This window comes from Haliotis rufescens, unplaced genomic scaffold, assembly GCF_023055435.1.
Source record: "Haliotis rufescens isolate VD_foot unplaced genomic scaffold, xgHalRufe1.0.p SCAF_8, whole genome shotgun sequence".
In the NCBI taxonomy this organism is placed as follows: Eukaryota; Metazoa; Mollusca; class Gastropoda; order Lepetellida; family Haliotidae; genus Haliotis; species Haliotis rufescens.
Genome location: NW_025964372.1, coordinates 47,336,641 through 47,359,139, shown reverse-complemented (window position 1 = coordinate 47,359,139; position 22,499 = coordinate 47,336,641). Strand labels below are relative to the sequence as shown.

Genomic DNA, 22,499 nt, shown 5'->3' with positions numbered 1-22,499 from the left:
TTTTTAGCAATATTTCAGCAATACACCAGACATGGGCTTCACACATTGTACCCATGTCGGGAATCGAACCCGGGTCTTCGGCGTGACGAGCGAACGCTTTAACCACTAGGCTACCCGACCGCCCCTAAGTGAATATGATATCACGCCGATTTTAGCAATAGTCCAGAAATATCACCACAGGGGGATACCGGAATTGGGCTTCAGTCCCTGATCGGGAAACCAGTGGCAGGGTATTGTTAATGCATGGTGAACAGGTCAGCCAGGTGACCACCCGATTTTCAATCTATTCGGCTGATACGAGGGTGTATGGTTTTACGCCGAACCCGTCCTACGGCGTGAAGAGCGAGCGCTTAACCACCGTGCTACCCAACCGCCCCTTCAGCTCCCTGGACATGCATTGGTTGCTGGGGACCTGTCAGGCTTGTGTCATACAACCGGCGTTATACTAAATCTCGTGGTACTCTCAGTTTTGTAAGACACAGAGGCTCCCGAAATGCCCAATAACGTTAACCCATTCAAGCAGTGATAAAAGTATTGGTAATTTTTATTTTTATGTTATCGAAGTTGAGTGAGAACGAGAGAGAACCGTCTTGTTAATGCGTCATGCTTTGAAAAGGAGATGTAAAGTACACGACACGGGTACAATATATACTTGTAAGGCAAGCTTGAACATGAGAGACACAATACACATTAAAATATGACCTTGTGAAGATGACAGACGTTTATGACTTAAGACGACGACAACAGAAGGTCGCGGTATGGTGTCTGTTGCGTGAATCGTGGTCTCTGCGTGAATGTATCGTTCCACCACGGATCCCCGTGAGATCACAAGGCTGAGACCATCACGGTCGGAATACCGTGGGCAGCCGGCGTAAGTGAGCGAGTGAGTGAGTGAAAAAATTATTTTATTACTACATTGTGCTACTTTATTAAGACAACTGAAAACCTTCGAGCTGTCACAAACTGTTCGACACAGAAGGTTAACAGAGTAGCAGATCGCCATCGAGATGAGAATGTATTACTGGTAACAGAACTTCCATAAAAAAACCACATTGAAAGGGTTGTTTGCTATCTCGCCTAGTTTTGTTAAGGTAATCGTGTAAGCTGAAGGTTATTTTCGGAGTGAGTGTGTTTGAGTCACAGTGACCCGGCAATGTTGGTTGAAACATCATAAATAGCCACGGTTCATATCCTATGCGGGTATGCATGTCATATCTAGGGTGACGAACGTATCTACGATTAGCCTTCTTTGTGGAGTAAAGCTGCTTTCTAGGAGGCCAGGGTCGCTGGGCATCGCGATACAAAGGTAACCCGGATAAGGATTTGTTGCCGGGATTATAGTTTCTGTTGCAGTTGTAAGTCTTCCGGTGTAAGGGTATCACTTCCCACCCCTGACGCGAACCTCTTCCGACCCAGGACATGCTCCCCCACCCCCACCCCCACCCCCACCCACACACCCCTGACACGCACCTCCTTATCCCTGGCAAAGCACATCACCCCACCCCTGAATCGCGCGTCTCCCCATCCCTGACTTGCACCATCCACCCGACACGCAAACCCTTGTCACCCCTGACACACGTACCTCCCCACACTTGAGATGCACCTCCCCGCCCCTGGCAAAGCACATCGCGCGTCTCCCCATCCCTAACTTGCACCATCCACCCGACACGCATCCCTTGTCACCCCTGACACACGTACCTCCCCACACTTGACATGCACCTCCCCGCCCCTGGCAAAGCACATCGCCCCACCCCTGAATCGGGCGTCTCACCATCCCTGACTTGCACCATCCACCCGACACGCATCCCTTGTCACCCCTGACACACGTACCTCCCCACACTTGAGATGCACCTCCCCGCCCCTGGCAAAGCACATCGCCCCACCCCTGAATCGGGCGTCTCACCATCCCTGACTTACACCATCCACCCGACACGCATCCCTTGTCACCCCTGACACACACACTCCCAAAACCTTGATACGCACCTCCCCACCCCTGGCAAAGCACATCGCGCGTCTCCCCATCCCTAACTTGCACCATCCACCCGACACTTAACCCTTGTCACCCCTCACACACGTACCTCCCAAAACCTTGATACGCACCTCCCCCATCCTTGACATACGGCTCCCCACCCTTGACACACACCTCCCCATCATTGACATACGGCTCTCCACCCTTGACACACACCTCTCCACCCTTGACACACACCTCCCCATCCTTGACATACGGCTCCCCATCCTTGACACGCACCTGTGACTGATGACCAAGAGTATCACTTTTCCCCAAAATCTCTTCTTAACTGTGTAATCCACAACCCTTCAGACACGGCATCTCTCCAACACTGTGAAGCATTTTGACTGACGTTGCCCCACCCACGACCCCCGACCCCCCGACCTCATGCGTCACACTCTTACAAGCGCCCGTGTCTGTTAGGGGTGGAAATCGGAGTATCTCGGGTGAACTACGACACTCGTCCCCTCTCCCACACAGATAAACGACCAAAGTTAATCCCGTGGGTTATCGCTTCTGTGTTCAAACAGCTTTACGTCTAGGCACCGTCTACTAAAACCTTTGCACTTTTGACAAACAAGCCCCGGATATCAACTCGCATATACAGTAAACGCACGATGCAGACATCGTGCTTTTCATCATCTGACAAAAGTAAGGTCCTCATCTTGATGATGCGAACCATCCATAACACCATCGTAACTTACCCCTAAAATCGTATAATTTGTCCACAAAGCAGAGATACAATATATATGTTCAATGGAAAAAACACTCGCCGGCCCGTGAAGATCCGGGGAAGAATATGTCATCAGCAACCCATGCTTGCAGTTAAAGGCGACTATGCTTGTCGTAGAAGGGATCAGGTGGTCAGACTCGCTGTCTTGGTTGATGCATGCCATCGTATCGCAATTGCGTGGATCAATGCTTATGATGTCAGTCACTGGATTGTCTGGCCCAGACGCGATCATTTCGCCGTCATATAGCTGTAATATTGCTGAGTGCGGCGTTAAACAACAAACAAACAAACAAAACCACTCGTCATGGTACTCGTCACGCCTTAACCTCTTTGGCCATGTGGACAAGGCGTCTGAACGTCCGTGGTTCGAATCCCATCACTGACTTGGAGACTTTATGACCGCTAGAGTTGTAATACTAAGATTGCTTTGTGAAACGATGCCAAGGAGGACATGGCGTTACCGTAGGAGACACAGCAGACGCCTAACAGAACCACGGAAACTTAGAAAAGAGATTTTATCATCCCAAACTGGCTCCCACAGGAGATATCGCTTGGATGAGATCAAGCGATATCTACACTGTAGATATCGCTGCAATGAAATTACATCACAATGCTTTGCAGACCATTGTGACGTCACTGGTAACATGACGTCACAATCAAATGACATCACAAATGGCTCTGCTACTGAAGCTGTTTGCAGAACTTTTTATACTGAAGACACTGCTAATTACTGTCTACAAATTGAAAAAGTTGAAAGAATGATGTTGGATGATGAATAAAATCTCACCCGAGTGTCTTTTGATATCAAATATATCAACACTCGTTGATAAAAGTGACAAATATCCTCGGCAAGCCTCGGAGTTTTTCCACTTTTATCAACTCGTGTTGATATACAGTAAACTACGGTTATAACGAACACGCTTATAACGAACTAACGGATATAACGAACTAACTTTTTTGTCCCGACTATATGCTGTAGTTATGCTGTATATATGCTTATAACGAATTACGGTTATAACGAACTAAAATTAGTAGTCCCTTTGAGTTCGCTATAACCGTACTTTACTGTATTTGATATCAAAAGACACTCGGGTGAGATTCTCTATTTGTACGACAGTATACCAGACCACCAGATTGTTTCATGCTAGTCAAAACACTCTTGATCAATCGTCTGACTCTACTTGCTTGAAAAAGTCCTATTTGCCTTGAGGAGAAAGCGGATGACTGAGTCATCAGCAACCGAGGTTAATGTAGGTCATTGTGTATCAATGGCGGATGTCGCTAGTGTAGCAGTCATGCGTAACAAGTACATGTCAGCGTCACCATGGTAACATGGCGACAACAGGCGATCGACACCACAAATTTGCACCCCACAAACACAACATGCTTTTTCAAACACCTCTCTCATTATATGTACAGAACCATGTTTCAAAGGTATTAAGATTGGTTTTGAGGCGTGTTCAAAGTGTCATAATTGATCTTGCCAGACATCTTGAGTGTCAATGCCTGCGGTGTATTAACACACTGAAAAGAATATTGAAATTGAGGTTACCCTCGGCGTGTAGATAGCGTCGCATCTCAACGGGACTTGCTTGTCATTGGTTGCCGGTTTAATGTAACGTGGGGTTTTAACACGGGTGTTATATTGCTGTGTAAGTACTCCGTGATCTCATAATAGAACAGGTTTAAGATGCAGGGCGCCCTGTGAATAGGCCCTGATGTAGCGTGTCAGTATTGCATTAAGGTAGACTGGTTCATCTCAATTAAGTTCCGACAAGGCCAAATGAAAATATACACATACTTCAGAAGTACACTGTTTATAAGCGTTAAGGAAACGAGTGTTACTTAACGCCGTCGAGGCAAGATACGAGGTCTTTCGGAACGCAAACGGTAGTTGAGTATGCAAAACATTGCTTCTGTGTGAAATGGGACCGCCTCCGTGGTCTAGTGGATAGAGCGTCTGCCCGGAGAGCGGAATGTCGGTGGTTCGATCCAAGGTCCCGTCACACCAAAAGACGTTAAAAGATTGCTGTTACCTGGCGGAAAACGAGGACAGGTCGGCCTGGAGTCAGTATACTGTGTATTATTATTATAATATATTAATAGATTAAAATAAAAAATGGGTTTGGGTGATCCTGGCAGTCAGGCTGGTTAGACTCATCATCAGCTCAGGGCCCTTGCCCACTCTACACGCAGCCCAGACAGCGAATGGAACTTCTCCCATGAAGCGCAGCCTAGTCAAACCCAACCAGAACTTTTCGGAGAATGTGAAGACTCTCCAACATTGCAGCCTTCTGCATTACCTAGATTGTCAGAAGGGCTGTATTCCTTGTAGCAAACCAAGGTACTCTTCCAATGTCAGTCAACAGATTTGGACGTACAAAACCTAAGGCACCGAGAACAATGGGGAGTCGGACAACTTGGAACTTGACATTTCGAAAGCGAGGTCCGCATATTGGCCAAGTTTTTCCTGTATCTTGTCAATCACATAAGTGTCAAAAGGGACAGAAAATTCAATGATACAAATGAAACATTGGATTTATCAAAAGGGACAAGATCAGGTTTGTTGGCCTGGATACGTCGGAGGCTGTATACGGGCCTATTCCAAAGAATTTTGTATTTATTATTTTCCATGACGCCCTCTACATATTCAGTGTCGTACCATGGAAGGACCTCTGTGTCAAAACCACAAGCATGGCGAAGACGGTAATAAAATGATTGAGCCACGCCATAATGTCGATTAAGATACAGTGTTTGTGCCAAAGCTGGGCATTCACTGACAATGTGTTGGACAGTCTCATCAAATTCGTTACATAATCTACATTTCATATTTACATTTTGATGCAAAATCACACATTGACGGTTTCGAGTGGGAAGTGACTGGTCCTGAGCAGCGAACAGAAAGCCTTCTGTTTCACTTTTCAGGCCGTCTGACCTCATCCAAGCAAAGGACTCTGCAGGATTGCTGATCTTCTCAACACACTGCACGTAAACTCGATGCAGTGGTCGTTCAGAAACACTCTCCTTGAAAAACTGAGTCTGGGCCGACTTGATATGGCACTTCGCTTGGTTGACAGTCATTTCTGTACCGTCCAGCAGTACAGAGCCGTCAGCAAAATCAGCACTGACATTGAGATTATATCCCACACCCTTGGCTCGTTTAAGTAAACTGTGGAATGCCTTGTTTTCATCATGAGTCTTGACATGCTTCACGAGAGGATCATCAGACAAATAAATGTGTGCAAAAGTGCACAAAACAATTCTATCTATTATTATTATTATTATTATTATTATTACAGGCTGCAGTCATTCAGCTGGGACATTGCTGACCGAGGCGTTAGACAAAGAAAGTCCGCATGTTGTCTAGAGCATGGTATCAGTTATAATGACGCTAATATAAACACGTAGGTGGAATGTATGTAAAACCTTTATCTTTAAGTAACTCGTTTGAAAAGGGCGTGCCGCATGTGGAGAACAGCTTAGCACGCTACAGCAACCACTTTGCATCTCAACATGCAGACAAGGGCAACGTGACAGCGTGCAACATCACTACAAAGACACCGACATCCCCGCCCTTTTAAATATGTGCATTCAATCACAAACAATATGCCATACATGTATTATCTTTTGTCTTTGGGACATTATTGATCTAATCCTAAAGCTTTGTGACATTATGACTGATGACTTAACCAAATGTACATGTTATGATAAATCACGCCTTGCTCACTGTTCACCATCGATATATGTAGACATACTGATGCATGTCATCGTATCCAAATTGATGCTCATGAAGTCAATTACTGACTTCATTATTTACAGACCGCCGTCACATAGCTGGAATATTGCTGAGTGCGGCATTGAACAACAAACAAGCTACAGCATGGATGACCAACATCTTTATTTCAGTTGTTGGATACAGTCGAATAGTTTGATAGGAATTTCTTAGAAGTTGACGGATAACAAAAGTAGTCACAGTTTATGGATAACAACTTTATTTTACGGTAATGGCGACGTTTCGGGATATATCCGTATACCGTTGTGAAGCAACTTGCTTTCGGTATAGATTCTAATACCGCAGCTGGGGAACTCTGATTTTGAATCCATTCGTCACCACTCGCCCCTTTCCGTGACCTGCAAGAAGATCGCTATTCGGCTTGTCCCGGAATAACACGAGTTGGTCACGAATGATTTTGAATCCAAACAGGGTTGTATGATGTGTTTTCAAAGTTTCATCAAAAAATATTTGATGGTTTATGAGTTACGCTCCGCAAAATGAAACCCCCATCTTGTCATTGCCGTAGAAACGCAACATAAAAAATGTAGAACGATTAGCAAGGTATCATTTCAACCCTCTTCTAGTGTATATACACAGGTTCGTGGAAATATTGGATGGTAGCTATAGGTATGTGTGGGTGTATAGTAGAAGCGGTGGGGGTGGGGGTGGGGGTGGGGGGTTGTAGCCAAAGGAGTAAAAGGTGTCAAAGGTGCGGGAGGGAATGTATGTGACATGTGAATACGCGGGTGTGTGGGAAGAACAAACTCACATGACCGCCATCTTACGATTTGGGGACAAAGTTGCCACTAACTGGTGTATTCAACAGGTGATAGGGCGATGTGTTCAAATATAATCTTGAGTTCATTCAAACACATATATTACTATGACGAACTGCAACTTTCCATTTGATTAGTAAAACAGTCAACTAACACTAGAACCTGCGTATCCTGCACACCTGAACAAATACTCAACGATCCACTTGAATTTTTCGATGCTGGGTAATACGATTTCCTTTTGCGAGCGTTTAGCATGTAATTGCAATAAGAGATTTAATGCGATCGCGTCTACGATTTAAGCAAATAAACTTCTCCCTCCCCGCCCTGCATAACATTATTGTATTCCACTCAAAACACACATCTAAAGCCTAAAACATGAAAAAACACTTTTTCCGTTTAATCAAAATGATCCAATATAGCAATGGTTTTAACCTCAAGATGTTGGTGTCATGTGACATAATGAAGTTCATCACGTGATATACCGTGTATACACTGGAAGGAGATGAAGTTGATTTTATGTAACACTGCAGTCATCACATTCATCACGGATGACGGGGGTGGAAGGGATGGGGGTGGGTGTCATAGCTTGAGTAACGACTGACGTTGCCGGGGTACGATGCAACACCACCAGGCAGGTCCCATTCGTGAGCAACTCTTGTTATTCCGGGACAAGCCGAATAGCGACTCGTGCCCCTCTCATGGCCATATTTGCGACCGGGATCCGTCTTAGCGCAAACGGGCTTACCTAAAACAATTGTCAATTCGTTGCGAAATGGTTCACATATATTTCCCCATATATTACATATATTTCAGATGCAATTTAAAGCACATCGGGACGTACGGAATTATACAGTATGATTGAACACAATTATTTGTATCGTGGGTATATTTTTAAATGCAAGACATATGTAAAATCAAAAATTATTTCTGAGGGATTCTTTGACGAAGAACTTGAAATCATACGCGCATTCTGATTGGTTTGTCGAATTTTCGTGCATAACATTCATTGATAGGGGGACGAGTCTTCTTTCAGGTTACGGAAAGGGACGAGTGTTGACGAATGGGCAGATCCAACATTCTGACTACGTGGTTTTTTAGGGGTGCTTCAGATCTGTTCTGACTTCATTCGTGACCAACTCGTGTTATTCCGTCACAAACCGAATAGCAGCGCCTCCTGCCCCTTTCGTGGCCATTTTTGCGACTGGTTTCCGTCTAAGCGCAAATGGGCATAGTTAAAAGAATTGTCAACTCGTTGCGTAATGATTCACGTATATTTCCCCCATGTCATATATATTCCAGATGTTATTTAAAAGACATCAGGACTTACGGTATTTATACAGTATGACTAAACATATTTAACTGTATCTAGGGTATATGTTAGATGAAAGACATTTGCAAAATAAAAAAACTATTCCTGAGGGATTCTTTCATCGAAGTACCTGATGTCATACGTGCAATCTGATTGTTTTGTCGTATTTTCGCACATAACATTAGTCGATAGGGGCATGAGTTTTATGTTACGGAAAGGGGCGAGTGGTGACGAATGTTCAGACTTCTGACTTGGAAATCCCCTTGGGTAGGATGAAAAAGAAGGGTGGTGTTGGGGGGTTCGGAGGGGGGGTCATTATTTACTTGAATATATGAATACTACACATTCTTCCCCTAAAACGATCACACAGTAACTCCTTGTCGCAATACCATTCCCCATCCCACCCCACCCCCTCCTCCCCCTAGCTACAGAATGATCCACATACAGACACTCCGGGACAAAACATCCTGATACCACGGCAGTGAACAAAATACCCTCAACTTGCAGCTTGTAGTTTCCGTATCCCACAGCTCGCCATGGCGCCTACGTGAGCACTTGAACTGCTCAAACAGCAGGTCAATGAATAATTAAGCCTGTTTTCCTTGCGTAATGAGCTGTAGTCCATGTAATGCGACTCTCCACTAGGCGAGTCAGCAGCCACATTCACAGTGAAAGACACCGTGTTTCACACCGAGTAATGAGTCGACGCTGGCAGTGGGGGGCGGGAGGGGGAGAAACGTTATTTTATTTGCAAAATTTCGCTGGGTTAATAAACTCAAAATGAGAGTTATAATTCATTTACATTTTACCGATGAATGTGTGAATTGTGTAGAAGTCGGCGGTCGAGGCGGGAAGAGACAAACCAATGATTGATATTATGAACATCGTCGGAACGAGGTCGGAAGAAGCGCAATCAACCAAGTTTCCGATCAATTCAAATTTCCTCTGGCAACAAGCACTTGTGTATTGGAACAATCCTAACCCGGAATTTGTAGTTTATTTTCTATTTTCAGCTGATTTTGGAATATACTGATTTACAAAAGAAAGGGAACTAACGATTTTCTCAAAGCAAGAAGGAGAACGAAAAAAATACTCCGTGAGTCACCGTCACCTCAGGGTGTCATTATATTACCCGGGTGTCATGTCACTTGTTTAGTTTGACATGCCGTCACATTGCCGTACTTCATGTAATAAGTCGAACTAAAAAATGCCAATGAAATTCGACTTATCAAAGTTCCAGCAATTGTAGTAAGTACGGTTCAGTAGGGTTGTTACGATTGCTCGAACTTTTCAAATTACGATATTAAGTTATAATATCAATATTTACCAGGAACCTATGCCAGTCGTATTTATTTATTTATTTATTTATTTATTTTTAAAATTTATTTATATTTATTATTATTATTATTATTATTATTTATTTTTATTTATTTATTTTTTTTGGGGGGGAGAGAATTGGTCCCAGGAACCTATGCTAGTCGTATTTATTTATTTTATTTTTTTTTTATTTTTTTTTTTGGGGGGGGGGGGGGAGGAGAGATTGAATGATAAATTTTATATTATTCTTAATTTTTTCATTTCACATTAGGTGCCACGATTCTACACCAGACCAAACATGGCGTAGTATGTGCAGGCCTATTAGACATAACTTTGGCAGTGCTTCTGATATTCGCTCTATCATTGCATGGTCCATTGTCTGATGTATGTTGCTAGCTGTACATGAAACTCTTGGTCCTGACCATCGTTATAGCATGTACAGATGTTATCAGGAATGTTACATTGATACCGTTATGCCATAAGTAGAAGATAATTGAGTATCGTTTCGTCGGTGGAAACACCCTTTTTCACTCCAATTAATACTGTATCTCTGTAACATTCAAATACCATCAATTATTTTACTTTCACCTATTTAAAAAAAGCCAAAATGGAATGACAGTTGGATAGTAAAACAACTAATGTGGTATTGTTTCCAGTAGACATCTAGTCTCTGAAATGAACATATCATACATAAAATAACAGTTGTTCAGTTGTTTAAGAAAAAAATAATTTAATGGAGCTCAGTGACTCTCTTCATTTTCAGATACTGCAGTCATCTAGACTTACCAAACATAATAGACTTGCATGGGCTGTATTTGATATATATTTGTATCAGGGTCATTTGTAATACAGACTATGTTTCCAGTAAGAGGTGGGGGCACGGGTGGCCCGGTCGTCTAAGACGCCGCGATTCACTGTGCAGAGTTGCGTCCCTTGGGCACGCCAGAAACCTATGATTGTGGGTTCGAATCCCGGTTCGCCCCGATTATGTTTCTAGGTTTGTCAGCACCATACCTGTGCTCGTAGGTTTCACCGAAGTGGTAAACGTCTGAGACCTGCATCACTTCGGGCTTTCCTCCCACATTAAGCTGACACGCCGCGATATAACTGGAAAACTGTTAAAAGCGGCGTTAAACCCAACTCACACTCCAGTAAGAGGTGACTTAATGGAGCGGGTGTCAGGCTCGGTGACTTGTGTGTCATCGTACCCCGACGGCGTGGATTGACACTCATAATATCAACCACTGGATTGTCTGGTCCAGATTCAATTATTCACAGGCCGATGTGATATAACTGGAAGATAACTGTCGAGTACGGCGTTAAACAACACAGAAACAACAGCAAAACTCCATACTCAGCAAGTTTCGAACTGAAGTTACAGGAAACTAAAACGTATTTGGGGTCATTTCTTTATGAAAGTATAAAACGTGAGACATTCCCATTCTATAATTATACCTCTCACAGAAAGAAGCCCACATAATTAAGGACTGACACATGCTAACACAACACGCCGTTCTGGAATGTCGATTGAAATGGATACGCCTTGAAACACTGTTCTTACTGCCGCGCCTGATACAGCACAAACAGAGGGTCGTTTTTCGATAAGATTCTTTTTCCTTTTATCCGATAAAAAGGTTTTTCAAATATTGTAATAATTAGCAACATAAAACATATCATTCTCTTTTTCTATGAATGTATCTTTGAGATTTCACAAGGCAAGGCAAACATTTCTCTTTGAAATGGTACATCTAAAACGTTATATATTACTGGGACGTCGAGAATGATTGAGTATAGTTTTTCGCCGCTTTTAGCAATATATCATGGCGGGGGGCGGGGGGGGTAGGGGGGGGGGGGGACAAGAAATGGGCATCATCCATGTGGGGAATCGAACCCGCAGCTTCAGCGTGCCAAGGGAGGTAGTGTCTTTCTTCAAAAAGTTCACAATGCTTGAAATAGGATAATTTGGTCCAAGTTTTACACACAAACTGCATTGTTCCCTGGACCCCCAGTATAAAAGGAGTCTGGTTCTCAGAAACTGTGCGTCCTCATTCCAGAGAGTGAGTGAGTTAAACGCAGCTTTGACCAATATTCCAATTATATCACGGCGTGTCAGCTTAATGTGGGAGGAAAGCCCGAATTGATTCAGATCTAAGATGTTTACCACTTTGGTGAAACCCACGAGCACGGGTATGGTGCTGACAAACCTAAAAACACAATAAGGGCGAACCGGGATCCGAACCCTCAATTTGGTGTCTGGCGAGCCCAAGGGACGCAACTCTGTACCTTACACGACTGAACCAGCCGTGTCACCCCTTTCAGAGAGCAAAAACAGTATGTATAGAGTCAGTAACAAAAAAAACATTATGACGGATATGGCGAAATGTCGTCGAACGTCCTTTTTTCACGATTTCCGGAGTTAGGTGAAGTAAAGATGCATCTCAAAATGGTAGTCAGAGAGTTGACGAGAGTTGACGAGAGTCACGTGTCACAGCGATTATACAGCGATTGGCTGCTACACACTGGTGGGTGTAACATTATCTGGACTGGGTTCCTGTCTACTTAAGAGTAAACGACACGATATCCCAATATTGAATACACGACTCGCACTACCGACAGAGCAACCAGTTTAAAGAGCTGATCACATTATACACCGTCTATATAAAGGTGTCATAAAACTGGAGCTTCCATGAATATAAGATCACATGAGACATCAACAACAGCTGGGGATCCGTGAACATTAATTATACAACAGGAGAAAGAATATCGATTTGAACGCAAACTGAATATACTTCCCATAAACACGTGGATATCAGTTTCAAGGTGGAAAAACACTGAATTAATTAAGATGTGCAGTTTATGTTACAGTATTTTGCAAGTATACTGTTCTGGTGGGAATGTTTCTGCAACTGAGTGAGTGAGTATGGTTTTACGCCGCTTTAGAAATATTCCAGCAATATCACTGCGGAGGATACTAGAAATTGACTTCACACAAAAACTACCTATTTCGGGAATCGAACCCGGCTTTCGGGAATGATGAGCGAATGCTTTAACACGGAGCTACTCCACCACCGTGTTTCTTTAAAAGCTACCTGTAGCGTCACATTAGCATCTTGGGTTGCCACAGACATCTAGTTTCACTTCGACGGACCCGTGAAGATTCGGGGTGGAATGGGTCTTCAGCAACCCTGCTTGTCGTAATAGGCGACTTTGCTTGTCGTTATAGGTGACTGACGGGATCGGGTGGTCAGGCTCAGTGACTTGGTTGATGCATGTCATCGTATCCCAGTTGCGTGGATCGATGTTCATGATCAATGACAATGAGCAACTTTCAGCTTTGTCACTGTCGTTTCAGTCGACGCATGCGCGTGAGTGAGTGATTTAAAGCCGCTGTGAACAGTGTTGCCTTAGACGTTCACCACATTGGTGAAAGATGTGAGGTGAGGTGAAATGGGCTTTAACGTCGCGTCCAAGATTATTGCACTTATATAGCGATGTGCATGCACGTGTGTGACGCGGCCGGAGATCGAACCCCGGACCTTCCGCTCTCCGGGCGGACGCTCTACCACTAGACCACGGAGGCGGTCCATTGGTGAAATACATGAACACGTGTATGGTGCTGACAAACCTAGAAACATAACCGGGGCGAATATGTGGTTAACGTTCCTACGAATGACATTTATACCACGGAATCACTACGGGATTTGTGAGTGAGTGAGTGAGTGAGTGAGTGAGTGAGTGAGTGAGTGAATAATTGTAACATCACTTTTACAGATAACAATTCAATACATTTACTCAGAATTCACCTGATGAAGGGGCAAGAAGCAGTCCTCAAACATCGCTACGAACAATAAGGAAATTATTATCCTAAAAGTGTCATGTGTTCATGTTCCTCCAACTTCTTAATGCCTATCACAGACTTGTATATTTGAAAGATGCAGCGAACATTGTACACGTGCAGGTTTGAGGTTATAATCTAATTGTGATATTTACATTAAAAATATTATAATCCGCTTTTGTGCGAAATAACCAGATTCGGCGGACGCGGAATTTACAATATCATATTTGCATTTCACGACGTCTTTATCAACTCTACACGTCAATAGTCTGGGGAACACCTCGGGGCAAAGCGGCCTAACCCCATCCCGACCTTGAACAAGCACTTAAGCGCCGTCGCCACTATCAGCGAGGAGTAAAACGGGTCTCAAGTAATCTGCTATGAATACTCCCTGTTATCGAGGATGTCGTATTATCTTGTGTAGTAACACTCCTGCTGGGGCCTACAGTAGAGGTCCGTATTCTCAAATAGTGAAAGAAAAGTGTCGACCGTACGTGTTAACTTGATATATTGGGGACCATCGGAAGTAGCTCGAGTTATCCGTACTCATGGAGCACTGGCAGTAGTTCGAGTTGTCCGTACTGATGGATAATCGGAAGTTATTTGTGTCATTCCTACTGATGGACCGTCGGAGGTAATTCGTGTTATCCGTATTGATGGACCATTGGAAGTATTTCGTGTTATCCGTACTGATGGACCATTGGAAGTATTTCGTGTTATCCGAACTGAAGGACCATTGGAAATAATTCGTGTTATCCGTACTGATATATACCATCGGAAGTAATTCGTGTTATCCGAACTGATGGATCATCGGAAGTAATTCGTATTATCCGTATTGATGGACCAATGGAAGTAGTTCGTGTTATTTCTACTTATAGACCATTTGAAGTAGTTCGTGTTATCCGTACTGATGGACAATCGGAATAAGTTCGTGTTATCCGTACTGATGGACCATCGGTAGTAGTTCGTGTTATCCGTACTGATGGGCCATTGGAAATGATTCGTGTTATCCGTACTGATTGACCATCGGAAGTAGTTCGTGTTATCCGCACTGATCGACCATTGGAAGTAATTCGTGTTATCCGTACTGATGGATCATTGGAAGTAATTCATATATCCGTTCTGATAGATCATCGGCAGTAGTTCGTGTTATCCGTATTTGTGGACTAACGGAAATAGTTCGTGTTATCCGTATTGGTGCACAATCACGGAAGTAGTTCTGTTGTTTCCTTCAGCTAGCTTTACTTAGCGCTATTAGGTACTGGATATTTTCATTATCATGAGTGGAAGAATGATTTCTTTTATCGACAATGCATTAGTTAAAACCCGTCGCTTGTCTGATACGGTTATCGACAAAGTGTCAAAGATACAAAAAGACGCCTTGACTGTGTTTCTTGTGTATTCACATACATTCTCTGCAACCTTGCAATACAGATAGCATTGAAACATTCTCCGAATCTCTCTCAAAACTGATAGCATGTCCGGCCTGCGGTGCTTCCCTGGGATGGTATTTCCTTATATATTTGTGCTTGTAAATCACTTACATTATGTTGGGTATAGCATCCCATTTCATTCATCAGATGGTCTCATCCCATTTGTCAGATACCTAAAAGCCCAAATGCCAAGGTTGAGTTCCCCCACTATCCAATGCTTGTTACCCAAGTGAAAAAATGGATTAGTCCCAATCACATCCCATTTTTCAGACATCTCGACATGAAATTATAAGACTTAAAATAATTGTCACTGACCAAAACATGCTATTCTGATCTTTAAGAAAATAATTTACGTAGCTACTAAAACGATCCATGTGGGTATGGGCGTAATGTCACGTGATAAGTCGGTCCGCCTAATACACAATACTGATGACAAAAATAGGTTAGCATATTATCATAAAGATAGCAGAGACCCGGAATTCGGGCAGAGACCCGGAATTCGGGCAGACAGTACTTGTGATCATATACGCGATAAGAGGCTAGTTCAATGAACATGGCCAGGTCGATACAAGCCTAAATCGTCCTGCTTTCTACGCCTGTAGTCCCGTGAAGATTCCGAGATAGAATAGGTCTTCAGCAACCCATGCTTGTCGTAAGAGGCGACTATGCTTGCCGTAAGAGGCGACTATGCTTGTCGTTAGAGGCGACTAACGGGACCGGGAAGTCATGTTCGGTAACTTGGTTGATGCATGTCATCGTATCCCAAATGCGTAAGTAGATGCTCATGAGATTCGACTATTTACAGACCGCCGTCATATGGCTGGAATATTGCTGAGTGCGGCGTTAAACAACAAACAAACTACGAATGTGTGTTACTGTGTAGGGTTTTAGCGTCGCTTGTAGCAATATTTCAGCCACATCACGGCATGTCATCATAGGCTTGAAAGATTGTACCCATATGGGGAATTGAACCCGGGTATTCAGAACTCTGATCATTATGCTACCGTACCGGCTCTGGTCAGCCTGTTCAACACCAAGAGAGTGAGTGAGTTGGGTTTAACGCCGCTTTAACAGTATTCCAGTTATATCACGGCGTGTCACCCTAATGTTGGAGGAAAGCCCGAAGTGATGCAGGTCTCAGACGTTTACCACCTAGGTGAAACCAACGAGCACGGTATGGTGCTGACAAACCTAGAAACATAATCGGGGCGAACCGGGAATCGAATCCACAATCATAGGATTCTGGCGTGCCAAAGGGACGCAACTTTGCAAAGCGAATTGCGGCGCCTTAGACGACTGGGCCATCCGTGCCCTCTCCACACCAAGGTATTCACACACATACAGTCATTGTGACCAACAATGACATATGCATATAGCAAGACACAGCTATTGATTAGGTGTGTGACACGCCGACCCATTAATACCCAATCCTACACGACCTGCAATATATAAGAGTAATCCCTGTCTGTCTCCCAGGCCCAAGGGAATAAATTAAGAAAGGAAAGAATTCAAGTCTAGAATGATTTGGCAAGTCGAGAGTGCTGACGTCATTGTTCTGGGCTCCATTTAGATTCTATTTGTTTTGGTTGTTTGTTGTTTAACGCCGCACTCAGTACTATTCCAGCTATATGACGGCGGTCTGTAAATTATCGAGTCTGGTGATCCAGTGATTGACATCATGAGCATCGATCCATGAAATACGGATACGATGACATGCATCAACCAAGTCATCGAGCCTGACCACCCCATCCCGTTTGTCGCCTCTTAATGCAAGCATGGGTTGCTGAAGATCTATTCTACCCCGGATCTTCACGCGTCTTATATTTTGTAAATATATATTTTAATTTATACATTAATTCAAGGACTAAATGTTAGTCTGGGTAATCTCAATGCCCAAGGAGCGTCTAGTCTCAAGTTAAGCTCTCTTTGTGAATGCTTCCCACCGACGGCTATTTCCTGTCGCGGTGACCCAGGGTCCTGAAGTGGCAGTACAGCTCATATTAGCGGGGCCCACTCGTCTAAATAACCATACATATATATTTAAACTGACAGTATCGATTTAAATGCATTGGTGACCTTTCTGGCAGAGATGTGATTATATGATTATACGCAAAGCGGAATCGGGTTTCCCAGCGAAGGCTATCTTATCTGGAAATAACACTTGTACATAAAAGATAGCAACTGAATGAGTAGCGGCGAGGATAATTACATGTGGTCACGTTTTTCATAAACAGGTGAGATGAAAATTGGTTTGACGTCGCGTTCTGGACTATTGCACTCATAAAGCGACGTGCGGCTACGCGCGTGTGGCTGCTTGTACTAGTCCGGACTAATGTTGGTTTTAAGTGAGTGAGTGAGTGAGTAAGGTTTTACGCCGCTTTTAGCAATATTCCAGCAATATCACGGCGGGGGACACCTGTTGGTTTTAAAGTGCCATGCTGCAGTTTAACATGGATAGTGAGTGAGTGGGTATGGTTTTACGTCGCTTTTAGCAATATTCTAGCATTATCACGGCGGGGAACACCAGAAATGGGCTTCACACATTCTACCCATGTGGGGAATCGAACCCGGGTCTTCGGCGTGACGAGTGAACGCTTTAACCACTAAGCTACCCGACCGCCCCTTTAACATGAATACCCCTCTCAGACACATATACTGAATTCATGCAACCAGTCCTTGTTTTAGCCCCTAGTTCCGAGCGCCATGCAGGGTAACAACAAGTACCATCTTTTAACGTCTTTTGGTATGACGCGGCTGGGAATCGAACCTCCCGCTCTGAGTATTATCACGGCGTATCAGCTTGATGTGGGATGGAAACCCAAAGGGATGCAGGTCCTAGATGTTTACCACTTTTGTAAAACAACAAACACGCTCATCCCGATAAAACAACAATCGTAATCAAATTAAACTTGGGATTCGAACCCATGACGATCGGATTCTGGCATGGCTAAGGGACATAACTTTGCAAATATAAATGAGGCGCCAGAGAAGTAATTATTTTGATTTTTTTTTTTGAAAAAGCAAGGAAACACTTGTGGCAAGTCCAAAGATACTTTCTACCCAAACAAGATCCTCAAGACTACCCCAATGAAAGGGACCATTATCGATACGACATCTATCTGGCAGCGGTATGTTTTCAAGAAAGTTACTCAATTAGTGATAAACGAGTATCCGGGAACTGTTGTATGATTTTTATACATGTTTTACGACTTACTGAAAAAAAGGATGTTTAAGGAGTCATATGGTGCTAACAAATCAAAAGGTATACCGGACGAAGGGACAGCGAGCCCTTGAATTTAACCATATTTTGCCGGTCAATATCCGGCATATACCGGAGAACGGAAACGCTGAAAGATTATATGTCTGTCGGGGAGGACAGTAAAACAATAAATACAATACTGAGACATTTGATATACAGCAAACCGGATTGAAGAGAAGCAGGTGAGGTGAAATGGGGTTTAACGTCGCGTCCAAGATTATTGCACTTATATAGCGACGTGCATGTACGTGTGTGTGTTTGTGTGGCTGCTTGTACTAGTCCGGACTGATGCCAATTTATAGTGCTAGCTCACTGAGATACCATGCCGCAGTTTAACATGAATACCCCACTCAGACACAGTATACTGACTCCGAGCCGACCAGTCTTTGTTTTAACCCCTTAATGCCGAGCGCCAGACAGGGTAACAACAAGTACCATCTTTTAACGTCTTTTTGGTATGACGCGGTCGGGGATCGAACCCCGGAACTTCCGCTCTCCGGGCGGAGGCTCTACCACTAGACTTCGGAGGCGGTCTGAAGAGAAGCATATCCGTAAACACAGCAGTGATTAACTAACGTCTAAGGGGCGGACAATTGGATATTCTGGATGGGGTAGGTGGTGTGGTGCGGGTCAAAGCAATAATTTCTTCTCTGCAAATATGATAATTAAATTATTGTCAAAAATACATATTTTAATCGACAGATCTTTAAGAGCAATAACCTACCACCTACCTAATTTTATGGCATTTACGGCTGAATATTGGCGTGGTGAACTGAACGGTGGCCTTGACCTTTGCATGCGGAGGGTTTGTCTGCTGTCGTTGTTGTCGTCGCGTGGTCATTGGTGTCGTTGCTGTCGGGGCAGTGACTCGTTGAGGATAGACACTGATGGTGTCTGGGGCTTATTTTGTCTATTCTATATCCATGTGACAGAGAAGGACATAAACTGATGGTAAGGAACTGGAGACAATTTGAAATATTGCAGATTGAAGTTTGTTTGTTTGTTTGTTTGTTGGGAACTCAGTACTATTGCAGCTACATGATGGCTTGAAAATTAGTGATTGTTTCAAAACTGACATAGTAGGGGAGATTACATTTTTTTATTTCTCAAGTAGGTTACAAACCTATAATATTAAAGCTCGTGACCTTTGACCACGCCCCCTGCGGCTCATAGTGGAGGACACAGATAGGATCCCGTGCGAATATGTCATACTATCAATCTCATTGAAATCAGATTTCTTACTCCAACACGATGAAGATATGAAGACGGAGTCCCGTCAAATGAACTTACTAATCAGCCAATCAGCATCGAGGTTTTGAATTTCTAAGTACACGTGAGCTAAGCATTCAGATTTGCATTTCGAATTCTGTATCTCGAAAATAGATATGATCGGGGAGTTCAAAATGCAAAATAATAAAGCCGCGCTTCTATGGAGATGTCCTCAGATCTGGACACAGGGAGGTATCCAATCGGAGTAAAGATCTGACTTTAATGATATTGAGATAATATGCTTTACACTGCAAGTATAAAATGGCAATCCGGTGCAAAAACGAAAATTGATTTAAAAAGGTTGGGGTCAGGGGATAAAGAAAAACATTTAATCCACTATAACTAGCCTAACGATTGACATGTGTCGTGGTGATTCAACTCAAGTGATACTCAGTGAGTCATACCTTCTCGAACTCCTTATCAGCGTCTTGATAACAACTACAAGTACATCACCATATTGTCCGTATCTCCGTGGACACTATGCACTGCATTTGACGTCATCGGAATGTTCATTAATAAAAGCCTCTGTATCACATTCTTTGAGCAAACTGACGGATTTTTTCAGATTTTTCTTTTGTTTCGTGAGCTGCAATATGAATTTGATTGTACAATTTAACTGGTTTCAGTTATATTGACGATGTGTCAGCTTCGTGTTGGCAGAAGCACGAAATGATGCCAATCTTAGACTTGTAGCACTCTTGTGAAAGCACAGGTAAGGAATGGGAACATTATCTGGGGACTCTGGAATTCGAACCCAAGGTTAAGGGTTTCTGGCAAAACACACTGCGTCGCCCTAGCCCACCCGGCCACCCGTTCCCCCGGCTAAATAAGACGTGTTGCCCATTTGCAAACCCATATTAAAGTAGGGATTCAGGTGCCCCCTTAACGGATGTGACTACGACAAGATCAATAGACATACAGCTGTGTGTCTTATGCCTCTGAATGGTCTTCAAGAACGCCAGCGAGTAAGTATTTGCACTGTAGCAAAGGACGAACGGCACCTCGGTCTGGAATTTAGGTCATAGACATGCTCAAGTCTCTAAGGCAATACATATTAGTTTAAATCATAACGTCTTGATTATGTGAATAATATGAACAAGTTGTCCCTATAGGAGTCTGAAGTCCTTAGTCATATCTAGACTTGCCTATTAGGAGGATAGAATGACTACACATCCATGGATTTTTCTTACAGTACAGCCTTGGAGCAAGGCAAGGTAGGTCACGTCGACATTGACAGCGACTCAGCGGTTCTGCCTTTTTGTAAAGGAAAGATTAATGAGAACAGGTCTGATTTTCACACTGTTTGCACGTTGCAAGCCAGGACCTTTGTTCGCAGTCTTCACAACTGTTATGTTATAATGACGATTTCGGTTTTCCTCAAACTGGGCTAGCTGGGTCACTCTTCATTACTGCTGCTGTCATTAACTTCACAACTGAAGGCCACCTAACCTGCCTGTAGCTTCGCGTCTGGTTTGAGTGAGTGAGTTTGGTTGACTTTTTGAACAATACTGACCATATACCACGGCGTGTCTGCTAAATTCTGGGGTGGGATCCCCATTTATCATCCAAAACTGGCTCCCACAGGAAATATCGCTTGGATTAGATCAAGCAATATCTACACTGTAGATATCGCTGCAATGAAATTACATCACAATGCTTTGCAGACCATTGTGACGTCACTGGTTACCATGACGTCACAATCAAATGACATCACTAATGGCTCTGCTACTGAAGCTGTTAGCAGTACTTTTTATACTGAAGACACTGCTAATTATTGTCTACAAATTGAAAAAGTTGGAAGAATGATGTTGGATGATAAAAATAAAATCTCACCTTCGTGTCTTTTGATTTCAAATATATCAACACTCGTTGATAAAAGTGACAAAAATCCTCGGCAAGCCTCGGAATGTTTCCACTTTTATCAACTCGTGTTGATATATTTGATATCAAAAGACACTCGGGTGAGATTCTCTATGTTACACATGTCTGTAGTCTGCGGCCAGGTTATGGTGCCGACGGGCCAAGGGTCATAATCAGGTTGAACATGGGATTCAAACCCGTGGTCAACGGATCCTTGCACTACTGATCACGTAGCTGTACACGGCGACTGCGACCACTGGGCCATTCGTTCCTGCTTAGGCTTTAAGTGAAATATAATGTCCACTTTTCTGTACATCAGGGGGCGGTGGAGTTAGTGGTTAAAGCGTTTGCTCGTCACGCCGTAGGGTTTGGTTCGTTTCCTCACATCGTACAATATGTGAAGCCCATTTCTGGTGTACCCGCCGTGATATTTCTGGAATATTGCGCCAAGCTCAACACACTCATTCTGATCCCGCCTTTCTCTGACCACCATAAGAAACTACCGGATAATTGACACACACTTGAAAATTGAATTTGACAAAAAGGTACAAGCGACATCAAAACGTTACTGTGAGTGAGTGTGGTTTTACTGCCTTTAGCAATATTCCAGCAATATCACGTCGGGGGACACCAGAAAAAGGCTTCACACATTGTACCCATATGGGGAATCGAACCCGGGTTTTCGACGTGACGAGGGAACGCTTTAACCACGTGGCTACCCCGCCGCACTCAAAACGTTACATGTCGCCAAAACACTGCAAACCTAAGGTCCAAAACACAACGGTGATACCCGGCAAATACATCAGCATCGAAAAATGATTTCTCATTTGAATCATGTTCAGCCATCAGCAACATACTGTACTTTATCTTCCCCGGTGGGTTATTATTGAATCAAGGTCAGGTAATCACTGACCACTCCTGCGTC

At 43.6% G+C, this 22,499-nt stretch overlaps 1 protein-coding gene across 2 annotated transcripts in view; it reads right to left on the bottom strand.

Annotated features, from left to right (window-relative positions):
* Positions 1–22,499, bottom strand: part of LOC124152776 — a 59,074-nt gene that overhangs the window by 15,060 nt on the left and 21,515 nt on the right. The window lies entirely within an intron of this gene.